The sequence below is a fragment of the Notamacropus eugenii genome, chromosome 5, assembly GCF_028372415.1.
Source record: "Notamacropus eugenii isolate mMacEug1 chromosome 5, mMacEug1.pri_v2, whole genome shotgun sequence".
NCBI classification, from domain to species: Eukaryota; Metazoa; Chordata; class Mammalia; order Diprotodontia; family Macropodidae; genus Notamacropus; species Notamacropus eugenii.
The window spans coordinates 8,660,624-8,672,962 of record NC_092876.1 but is presented as its reverse complement, the minus strand read 5'-3'; the positions used below and the strand labels follow the sequence as shown (position 1 = coordinate 8,672,962).

At 40.4% G+C, this 12,339-nt stretch overlaps 1 protein-coding gene across 1 annotated transcript in view; it reads right to left on the bottom strand.

Annotated features, from left to right (window-relative positions):
• LOC140503268 (uncharacterized) overlaps positions 1-12,339 on the bottom strand; it is a 78,012-nt gene that overhangs the window by 54,908 nt on the left and 10,765 nt on the right. The window contains exon 3 of the mRNA XM_072607083.1: positions 7,263-7,446. The gene's annotated coding sequence lies outside the window, so the exon portion shown is untranslated. The remainder of the gene's footprint in view (positions 1-7,262; positions 7,447-12,339) is intronic.

The window sequence follows — 12,339 nt, the reverse complement described above, 5'->3', positions numbered from 1 at the left end:
AGAAGTCTTCCTTAATTTCCTAACCCCAGATCAACGTCTTCTTTCTCCTAATCTCTAAAATACTTAGTATTCATAGTCTGCACCTAATCACCTAGGTACTTAAAAAATGCTAGAAAATGCATGAATAAGATATATTAAATAGCTGGTCTTGCCAGCTTAAGGAGACAAATCTCTGTGACAGGCAAGACTGTCAATTATGAGTCTTGTTAACTATTCACAAAAGCTTTTTCAGTACTGAGTATGCAGGAGTTTTAAAAAATTTTAAATGTTATTTTTAAGTTCCCAGTTTTCTTCATCCTTCATCTCTCATCCATTAAGAAGGCAAGAAATATGATACCCATTACACATATGAAGTTATGCAAAATATGTTTCTGCATTATGTATGTTCCAGAAAAAAAAAAGAAAAAGAAAGGAAAAGCATGCTTCAATCTGTACTCTGAGTTCATCAGTTCTCTATCTGGAGGTGAATATCATTGAATATCACGAGTCCTTGAGAGTTGTGCTGGATCACTATATTGATCAGTTACTAAATCTTTCACAGCTTGATATTATTATTAATATCTTTAGAATACTGCCATTATTGTGCAGACATTCTCGTTCTATTCACTTTACCTTGAATCAGTTCACATAAATCTTTCCAAGTTTTTCCAAAACTATCTCCTTCATAACTGTTTACAGCACAATAGTATTCCATCACATTCATTTACCACACCTTGTTTAGCTATTCCCCAATTAAGGTGCATTTCCTCGATTTCCAATTCTTGGCCACCACAAAAAAAGCTGCTATACCTATTTGTGTACATATGGATCCTTTTCCTTTGAGTTCTTCAGTACTGAGTATATAGTTGAGGAACATGAACTTTGAGCAAACAGATGGACAAGGGCCCGAGGAAAAGAACATGCAACGTTCCTTAGGGTCCCAGTCTCGGGCATGGGGAGGGGGCAGAGGGAACTGTGCACACTGCTATAATTTCAACAAAGAAAATCCAACCATTCTGGAGAGCAATTTGAAACTACGCCGAAAGGGCTATAAAACTGTGCCTAGCCTCTCATCCAGCAATACTACTTCGAGGTCTGTATCCCAAAGAGATCTTAAAATAGGGGAAAGGACCTATATGTATAAAAATATTTATGGCAGCTCTTTTTGTGATGGCAAAGAACTGGGAACGGAGGGGATGCCCATCAACTGGGGAATGGCTGAAAAAGTTGTGGTATATGAATGGAATGGAATACTACTGTTCTGTAAGAAATGATGAGCTGGCAAATTTCAGCAGAACCTGGACTTAGATGAACTGATGCTGAATGAAGTGAGCAGAACCAGGAGAACATGGTACACAGTAACAGCAACAGTGTTCGATGATCAACTGTGACAGACTTACCTCTTTTCAGCAATGTAACGATCCAAGACAATCCCAAGGGACCTGTGATAGAACATGCTGACCACATTCAGAGGAGTCTGAATGCAGATCGAAGTAGACTATTATCACTTTTTAAATTCTTTTTCTTTCTTGTGGTTTTTCCCTTTTGTTCTGATTCTTCTTTCACAATATGACTAACGTGGAAATATGTTTAACATGATTATACATATATACCTATATCAGGTTGCCTGCTGTCTTGGGGAGGGGGAGGGAAGGGAGGAAAATTTGGAACTCAAAATCTTACAAAGATGAATATTGAAAACTATCTTTACACGTAACTGGAAAAAAAAGACTATTAAGTTAAAAAAAAGAAAAAATTCATCCCATCTGACACCTAGATGTTGGGATCACAGAAGGCATTCTGTTTTGGGTAAGTGCAGACTCCTCAAGGCAGAGCTGGGAGAGAGAAGACATGAAAGGAGCCTGCATTTCCTTGATCCCAGACAAAATTAGAAATTCTCCCATCCCCATGAAGGAAATTGAGGCTAGAACAGGGATGGGAAACCTGTGCCCTTGAGGCCACGTGTAGCCCTCTAGGTCATCAAGAGAACTGTCTCTCTCCACCTGGAAGACTGGAGCCTGGCATACCTTGAGCACTTTCCAGAATCCCTGGGAGATTTAGATAGGGTCTGCAGTGTGGACTCCACAGTATGGGAAGGTGGGGCAGGAGGGGAGCCTGGACAAGGAGAGGTACAAAGAAAAACGAGAAGAAAATGAAGGGGATACCTAAGGAGGAACTGGGGAAGTAAGAGAGGAAGCACAAGGAGAGCCTATGGGGAGAGGAAAAGGAGGGAGAGAAAGGGAAGCCTCTGATGAGGGTAGCTGGTCCATACACATTAAGCACCTACTATGTGCCCTGGAGGAGCTCGGTCTAACGGGGGACACAACCTCTCCGTAGGAGGACAGGAAGTCATCAGTTAGAGGAAGGCCCCAGGTTTAAGAGAGATCGGGGCAGTTTTCCTGTAAAATGTGGGATTGTGGCAGGGGAAGCTACGGAGTAGAGAGGAGGAAGGGTATTTGGTGTACTAGAAAGTGTAAGAACCCGGGATGCTTGGGGGAGGGGAAGGTCATGAAGGACTTTATATCTGAAACTAGAGGAAAGAAGCCACAATGTAGAAAGACTCCTTTGCCGGCTGAACGGAGGGTGGGCTAAAGGCCCAGGTGGGAGAAGATGGCAGGGGGAGGGGGGAGCAAGGAGGGCATTTAGGAGGGCAAGGGTATTTAGGACAACTGGGGCAACAGGAACTCCGCGGGGACCGGACCTGGGAGGGGAGGAATCAAGGATCAGACCCGCAGCCCAGCTGCGGGCTGTGAAGCCCGGATCCCGCACAGGCCGCCATGCGAGTCCTCGAGGGCGTATCTTATGTTCAATATGTCCCAGGATCTGTGTTGGTACTGACAACTGCTCCATGCTCTCATCCAGTCGGTGTTTCCTGCCCCTTCTGGGAGCACCATCAGAGAGACAGACTCTTGCATCTTTAAAAGCCATTGCTGAGGGGTTGCTTCTTTGGGGGCTGAATAAAGACTCCCTTTCATTTTTCATCAAGTAATTTAGTATCACCACTAAGTTAACTAAAAACTTTTCAAGGTGGATTCACATTGCTCATGATTAGATCACCAATGTTCACAGAGGGTATGTCCTTAGGCTTGTGCTACTCAACATTTTTTTTTATCAATGACTTGGAAGAATTTCTAGATGGCACACATTAACTATGAAACAAAAGGCAAAAAGCTGAAAGGCTCATAGAGTCAAAGATGTAGAAGTTAGAAGTTCAGAGTCCAATCAATTCAGCTCTGTTGAATCTGAGGCCCTGAGAGCTCAAGCAACCTGCCCAAAATCAGAAGGATATTAAGACAAGATTTAAACCACAGAATCTGAGAGTTGGGAGGGACCTTAGCAGTCATCTATTCAGGCCAACCCATAAAGGAATCCATTCTAACACAACCCTGTGAGTGGTCTTCCAAATGCTCCTTAAAGATCTCCAAGAAAGAAATGATGAGTAGGCAGATTTCAGAAAAACCGGGAATGATTTGTATGAACTGATGTTGAGTGAGGTGGGCAGAACCAAGGGAACACTGTACACAGTAACAACCACAATATGTGACGACTAACTTTGATAGACTTATCTCTTCTTAACAATGCAAGGATCTCAGACAACTCCAAAAGACTCATGATGGAAAATGCTGTACACATTCAGAAAAAGAACTATGAAGTCTGAATGCAGATTGAAGTATATTGTTTGCTTTTTTTTCATCTTTCTCATAGTTTCTCCCATTGATTCTGATTCATCTTGACATATTATATGTCTTCTTGGGGTGGTGAGAGGGGCGAGATGGGGAGAAAATTTGGAACTCAAAATCTTATGGAAGTGAATGTTGAAAACTAAAAATGATTTTTTTTTTAAAAAAGAGCAGTAAATGGAAGAACTAATGGTGCTATAGGAAGAAACAAGCAAGATGGCCAAAGGTAAATAAAGGGAATCCTTAGCTTTCATGGAGCTAAAAAAGGATACATGCAAAAGAATTTCTCAGAGTATCCTTGAGTATCACATAAAGATAGAGGGGAAAGGAAGGAGAGGGAAAAGGAAAGAGAGGGGAGAAGGGGCCAGAGGAAGGACAGTGAAGCCAGAAATTGTGCTATTTTATAAGGCAGTGAAAAGTGATACATAGAGAATGAGAGGTGACAGTAGTGCTTTGCTCTGCAAAGACCACATCTAAAATATTGTATTCAGTTCCCAGTATCATGATTTAAGAATAACTTGATTCCTCAGAGTATGTCCAGGAACAGGTAAGGAAGGTGAGGTTGAATAAGTCTTTTCTTCTAAATTAAGCCTTTTTTTTCTAAAAGGCTTAAAGGAGACTTGCTAGCAGCTTTCAGGTAAGTGAAGAGCTTTCATGTGGAAATAGAATGACGTTTCTCTAGTTGCTACCACCTCCTCCAATATGACTCAAGCACCGAGAAGTACAGTGGCTGACTCAGAACATCTGACCTTGACCAGCTAAAACCAGATTGAGCTAAATTCCCTATCTCGGATTAGTTCTCTGCCAACTGAGTGATGGTTTTCATGCATTACAAACACATTTCACTGCTTTTTGGTGTGTCAAGTCTGTGGATTTTGAGAACAGCTATTTCTCCAAAGGAACATAGAGTGGTTATAGTTCTTAAAGAACATAAGTAAGTTACTGTTAAGAGATATTGCAGTCGTTTTTCTATGGAGAAGTTAAGTGTCTCAAAGACCATTTAAGATCAAAATGAAATAAACAATTTCACTGAAGTGGAAAGTTTAGTTGAAAATGAAAATCACACCAGAGGAGCAACAAGTATATGTGCAACCATCAACATAGCAGCGACTCTAAACTCACCACTTAATCTTATTTGTTTGGCTCCACTTTGTGAGAATACGCCCACTGGGAAGTCAAACAGAGATGCTGTGAGGTGAAGAATGGCGAAAATGACAGACACCAATAATACAGATTCAGAGGGGAGGCTCATGGTAGCTGATGCACTGTTGTGCCCACACATTTAACCCAAAGATCACAATGAATGCTGCAGCATTAACAGCAGTCAGGCACATAGCTTTGGGGTCAGACTCTACCGGAGTTTTCACCAATTCGTCCTGGTTGTGGACACAAATCTTTGAGGTAAGCATTGAAACAGGACTGCAGGGGGAGAATGCCTCTCTTTGAATACTATACAAGACAGAGTCAACTAGCTGATAACAGTATTGGGAAGTACAGATCTGCAGGGGGCTGTGGCATTTCTTAAGGAATCTGTAACCCATTCTAAATGGGCTCATTTGGATACAGTAGGAGTGATGACAAATAAAGATGAGGTTCTGTATCTGAAGAAAGGAATGACAGGAAGGCCTACAAGGACTCTGACAGGGTTCCTGATCTGAATGAGTAAAGACAAAGAAAATTCTTATATTTTATCTTAAATTGTAGAGTTGGGTTAAGACCATGTTTTAATGATAGCTTCCTAAACCTATAATACCATGAAACACATTTTGCTAGGATCAAGAAAACAACCATTTTACTTTATACAAAGATCCCAGAAAAAAGGTAAACCTTACAGAGGAGCTGACAACAGATTTTTTAAAAAATGTTTATAAATTATTGTTTTAAAAAATGGTAATCACCTGCCAATTTATGTAACTGAATTAAGAGGTAAAATGCTAATTATTTTAGATTTGCTACTAGAAACCATGAGCAAAATTACTATGTACTGTTCTTAAGCAATAATCATCTTAGTATGCAAAAAAGAAAAAAAGAAAATGAAAATTAGTGCCAAGAACCGCCAAAGTATTACTATAAAGCAACTTAATTAATCCTCAAAAAATAAGCAAATAAGCAAAAAGGGGCCTGGTAATTGAAAGAGTTGCCGATTCCCCTACAGGATGCCATCAACTTCTTGAAGTCAGAACAGCACAAAGATCACTTGAAAAATAATCCAGCTGCTAATTGGTGCTCTAAAGAAATTTTTTTTTGTTTTTGGCAAGATAATATAAAAACCTAAATAATGAATATAGGAAAAACTATCATTTTTACTGAAAAAAATTATTTTTTTTATTCATGGCTATACTAAAACCATTTTTTCTTTTACACTTAACAGTATTTTTCCTCCCAATTACATGTAAAGATAGTATTCAACATTCATTTTTGTAAGATTTTGAGTTCCAAATTTTTCTGCCTCTTTCCCTCTCTCTTCCCCAAGACAATAAGCTATCTGATATAGGTTATATATGTACAATTATGCTAAACATATTTCCACATTAGTCATGTTGTGAAAGAAGAATCAGAATGACAAGGAAAAAACCACGAGAGAAAAAAGAAAAAAAATGGTATGCTTTGATCTGCATTCAGACCCCATAGTTCTTTCTTTGGATGTGGACAGCATTTTCCATCATGAGTTCCTCAGAACTGTCTTGGATCATTGTATTGCTGAGAAGAGCTAAGTCTATCATAGTTGATCATTGCACAAAGTTTCTGTTACTGTGTAAAATGTTCTCTTGGTTCTGTTAACTTCACTCAATGTCGATTCTAAGTCTTTTCAGGTTTTTCTGAAATCTGTCTGCTCATCATTTCTTATAGAACAATAGTATTCTGTTACACGGATATACCACCACTTGCCAAAATTATTTTCTGAAGAAGTCCAGGTAAACCTGTGAGGTGTCAGCATCTAAGTGATTTCTTAAGCACCTGGTCGCCTTAACCTTGCTGAGGGATTGATGACCTCTAATAAATATATTGATACACTGAGAAGCAGAACAGTTCCAGAATTATAACATTCCCAAATGGAGAATACTGCAAACCCAACTTGCAACATGTCAAATATCATAAGATTAATAAATTTCTCCAAGATGGAGATAAATCTGCTTCAAATGATCTGGGAACTCATATGCCTTAAACCCAATTGAAAACTATGGACTACAATAAAACTAGACTTGGAAAAATAAACTATTCATTACAGGTGTGGTTGACATCCAATGTGAAAAAGAATGGTTTCATAATGAACTACAGAATGTGTCAAAATCTTGTAACTACAAAGCCAAATCATGTAAAACAAATGACTGTGATGAAAGGAGGATGTGCTGCATAGTTTTAAAAATTTAGAAATGTAAAAAAACCACCTCAAGGTTTGTTGCATGTCAACAAAATCATTTTGCTTCAGTTTATCTGCACAACACTATAGGAGTAATGAACTCTGTAGAAAGGTGTTAAAGCTTGAAATAAAGAAAAATTTCCCAATAGAAATGTCCAAAACTAGAAGGACTGACAAATGAAATGATAGGTTGCTTCTCTCTTCAATAAAAACGTTTGTGCAAAGGTAGGATGGCCACTTACCAGTGATACTGTAGAGGAATTAACTGGCCAGGTGCAGACTGTAATAGATGGACTCAGCACAGTTGGGAGAAAAAGCATTGGAAGGGGAGTCAGAGAAGCTGAGTTCAAATCCTATCTCATGTCACTTCTTTCATGTGTAACTTCAAATAGCTCATTTCAGTTCCCTGGGCCTCAATTTCATCATCTGTAAAATAAGAGGGTTGGACTAGATTAGCCTGAAAAACAGAGGCTATAGGTCTGGGTCCATGAACTTTTGAAAAAATGTTTTGATAACTGTATTTCAATATAATTAGTTTCCTTGTAATCTTATATATTTCATTTTACATATCTAGAACAGTATTCTGAGAAAGGATTCATAGGCTTCACTAGATTTCCAAAAGGGTCCATGACCCTCCTCTATGGTCGCTTCCAGCCCTAAATCTATGATCTTATGATACTGAATTACTTACAATGCCAAGATTCTAATTTATATGGATACTCTCTAGTCAAGCAAGGCAATAATAGTAACTGACGACCTTTCCATATTGATTACATTCAAAAGTTTAATAGTGCAATAAATAGTGCAATAAAAAGTGCAAATCTTGGGGGGCGGAGCCAAGATGGCGAAGTAGAAAGATGCACATACACATAGCTCCGAACCCACAACCCATAGAATGGCTACAGGGAAGTAACCCAAAGGCCACGGAACATTGGAGCGAGGGAGATTTCTGTTCCGGAGAGACCTGCAAACCTCTCGGGGGGGGGGGGGGGGGGGGGGGGAGGGGGGGGGGGGCCTTCGCGCTGCAGACTGGGCGCCAGGACTCGGACCTGAGTGCAGCCCGGCCGCGGCACCAAGAGGAAAAGATCCGAGGGGGCTTCAGGGACGGGATCTCCAGCGGCCACGCGGGTCCCTCCACCCACAGAGGGACCTGGAAACCTCTCACAAAAGGTCCGTCGCGCTGCAGACGCCCAGTCCAGACCTGCTGCGGCCGCGGCCACAGCACCGAGAGAAACAGATCCGAGCAGGCTTCAGGGACAGGATCTCCAGCGGCGGCACAAGTCCCTCCACCGACAGGTGACGGGGGTCGGTGAGAGAGTCTCTTTGGCGGGTCGAGAGGGGAGTGGGGTGCCCCCATAATTCAGGCTCCCCCGGGAGGTAGAAGCTGAGAGGCAGCTGCAGACCAGGGCTCCCCAAGCGGGCGGGAGCCTGAATCCTTTGTGGAAGATCTGTGCATAAACCCCCTGAGGGAACTGAGCCTGAGAGGCAGCCCTGCCCTGACCACCTGAACTTAATCTCACACTGAATAGCAGCCCTGCCCCCGCCAAAAGCCCTAAGGCTAGAAGCAGCATTTGAATCTCAGACCCCAAACGCTGGCTGGGAGGATCAGGAGGCAAGGTGGGTGTGAGGAGAATATTCAGAGGTCAAGTCACTGGCTGGGAAAATGCCCAGAAAAGGGAAAAGAAATGAGACTATAGAAGGCTACTTTCTTGGAGAACATGCATTTCCTCCCTTCCTTTCTGATGAGGAAGAACAATGCTTACCATCAGACAAAGACACAGAAATCAAGGCTTCTGTGTCCCAGCCCACCCAATGGGCTCGAGCCATGGAAGAGCTCAAGAGGAATTTTCAAAATCAAGTTAGAGAGGTGGAGGAAAGACTGGGAAGGAAAATGAGAGGGATGAGGGAGAAGCATGAAAAGCAGATCAGCTCCTTGCTAAAGGAGACCTAAAAAAATGTTGAAGAAAATAACACCTTGAAAACTAGCCTAACTCAATTGGCAAAAGAGGTTCAAAAAGCCAATGAGGAGAAGAATGCTTTCAAAAGCAGAATTAGCCAAATGGAAAAGGAGATTCAAAAGCTCACTGAAGAAAATAGTTCTTTCAAAATTAGAATGGCACAGATGGAGGCTAAGGACTTTTTTTAAAACCAAGAAATCACAGAACAAAGCCAGAAGAATGGAAAAATGGAAGATAATGTGAAATATCTCATTGGAAAAACAACTGACCTGGAAAATAGATCCAGGAGAGACAATTTAAAAATTTTGGGACTACCTGAAAGCCATGATCAAAAGAAGAGCCTAGACATCATCTTCCATGAAATTATCAAGGAAAACTGCCCTGAGATTCTAGAACCAGAGGGCAAAATAAATGTTCAAGGAATCCACAGAACACCGCCTGAAAGAGATCCAAAAAGAGAAACTCCTAGGAACATTGTGGCCAAATTCCAGAGTTCCCAGGTCAAGGAGAAAATATTGCAAGCAGCTAGAAAAAAACAATTCAAGTATTGTGGAAATACAATCAGGATAACACAAGATCTAGCAGCCTCTACATTAAGGGATCGAAGGGCATGGAATAGGATATTCCAGAAGTCAAAGGAACTAGGACTAAAACCAAGAATCACCTACCCAGCAAAACTGAGTATAATACTTCAGGGGAAAAATTGGTCTTTCAATGAAATAGAGGATTTTCAAGCATTCTTGATGAAAAGACCAGAGCTGAAAAGAAAATTTGACTTCAAACACAAGAATGAAGAGAAGCATGAAAAGGTGAACAGCAAAGAAAAGTCATAAGGGACTTACTAAAGTTGAACTGTTTACATTCCTACATGGAAAGACAATATTTGTAACTCTTGAAACATTTCAGTATCTGGGTACTGGGTGGGATTACACACACACACATGCACACACGCACACATACATAGAGACAGAGTGCACAGAGTGAATTGAAGAGGATGGGATCATATCTTAAAAAAAAAAATGAAATCAAGCAGTGAGAGAGAAATATATTGGGAGGAGAAAGGGAGAAACTGAATGGGGCAAATTATCTCCCATAAAAGAGGCAAGCAAAAGACTCATTAGTAGAGGGATAAAGAGGGGAGGTGAGAGAAAAACATGAAGTCTACTCTCATCACATTCCACTAAAGGAAAGAATAAAATGCACACTCATTTTGGTAGGAAAACCTATCTCACAATACAGGAAAGTGGGGGATAAGGGGACAAGCAGGGTGGGGGGGATGATAGAAGGGAGGGCATGGGGAGGAGAGTGCAATTCGAAGTCGACACTCATGGGGAGGGATAGGATCAAAAGAGAATAGAAGTAATGGGGGACAGGATAGGATGGAGGGAAATATAGTTAGTCCTATACAACACAACTAGTATGGAAGTCATTTGCAAAACTACACAGATTTGGCCTATATTGAATTGCTTGCCTTCCAAAGGGAAGGGGTGGAGAGGGAGGGAGGTAAAGAAGTTGGAACTCAAAGTGTTAGGATCAACTGTAATGTTCTTGCCACTAGGAAATAAGAAATACAGGTAAAGTGGTATAGAAAGCTATCTGGCCCTACAGGACAAAAGAGAAGACGGAGACAAGGGCAGAGAGGGATGATAGAAGAGAGAGCAGATTGGTCATAGGGGCAATTAGAATGCTTGGTGTTTGGGGGGGAGGGGATAAAAGGGGAGAAAATTTGTAACCCAAAATTTTGTGAAAATGAATGTTAAAAGTTTAATAAATAAATTTAATTATAAAAAAAAAAAGTGCAAATCTTTACTTACAGTAAGCTGTGTTCTGTAGCTAAAAGATTTCTCACATTTACTACAATCAAATGGGTTGTCTGCAAAAGAAATTCTATCCTGTTCAATAAATGAAGTATGGCAGATAAAGGATCCCCCATATTCATTAAATTAAAAAGGTTTCTCTGCAATGTGAATTCTCTGATGTATTTTAACATAACTTCTGCAACTAAAGTTTTTCCCACACTGTTTGCACTCAAAGGGCTTCTCTCCAGTGTGAATTCTCTCATGTCGAGTAAGGTTTTCACTACGACTGAAAGATTTCCCGCATGCATAAGAGTCAAAGGGTTTTTCTCCAGTATGAGTTCTCTGGTGCACAACAAGGTGTGCACTTCGATTGAAAGCTTTCCCACACTGATTACATTCAAAGGGTTTTTTGCTCCAGTATGAATTCTCTTATGTTCAGTAAGTTGTGAAGGCCAGGTAAAAGATTTGCCACATGCATAGCATTCAAAGGGTTTCTCTCCAGTATGAATTTTCTCATGTCGAGTAAGGTCAGAACTTAGACTGAAGGTTTTACCACACTGATTACATTGAAAGGGTTTCTTTGCTCCAGTATGAATTCTCTTATGTTCAGTAAGTTGTGAAGGCCAGGTAAAAGATTTGCCACATGCATAGCATTCAAAGGGTTTCTCTCCAGTATCAATTTTCTCATGTCGAGTAAGGTCAGAACTTAGACTGAAGGTTTTACCACACTGATTATATTGAAAGGGTTTCTTTGCTCCAGTATGAAGCCTCTTGTGTGTTCAGTAAGTTGTCTATACCAGGTAAAGGATTCACCACATTCTTTGCATTTAAAGGGTTTCTCTCCAGTATGAATTCTCTGGTGTATAGTAATGTAGTTCCTACAGCTAAAAGACTTCCCACATTCATAACATTTGTAGGTTTTCTGTCCAATATGAATTCTCTGGCAATTTTTATGAGATTTACTATTATTCAAGACTTTCCCACATTCATATGGTTTCTCTTTAGTATGTTTTCTATGAGGCTGACTACAATCTGAAGGGTAACTTAATGACTTCCTGCATATCTTCTTCCTAGAAAAGAGTCTATCATATTTACTTGGATCTAGACACTTTTTGAAATTCTTTCCATATGTGTCACATTTCTGAAGCCTTTGAACTTTATAAATTTCCTGTTGTGGAACAAGATTTGCCCTCAAATTTAAACTTCCAAATAAACAAGGTTCATTAGAATTAAACTTCGCACCAGTTCTTTTGTGTATAGTTGTCTGTTGCCTGGATTGTTTATCCCAGGTAGACTTCAGTTGGTCTAACCTGATATCACATTCCCAGGCTTCTCCTACTTTGTTATCCCAGGGACCATTTGTCTTAAGTTTCTTTTTGGACAACTTTTGCTGAGAACTGCCCTGTTTTGGAGTTGACTCCATTCTTTCATACATGATCTCTTGATTAAGGAACTCTGAAAGAAAGAAAAAAGGGTTAATCTCCACTATTCTCTGTGCTGGCAGAAAGTAAACTATCACAGAGTAAGTTCTAGATTCTGTTTCTACTCAGAAGGAAAATGAG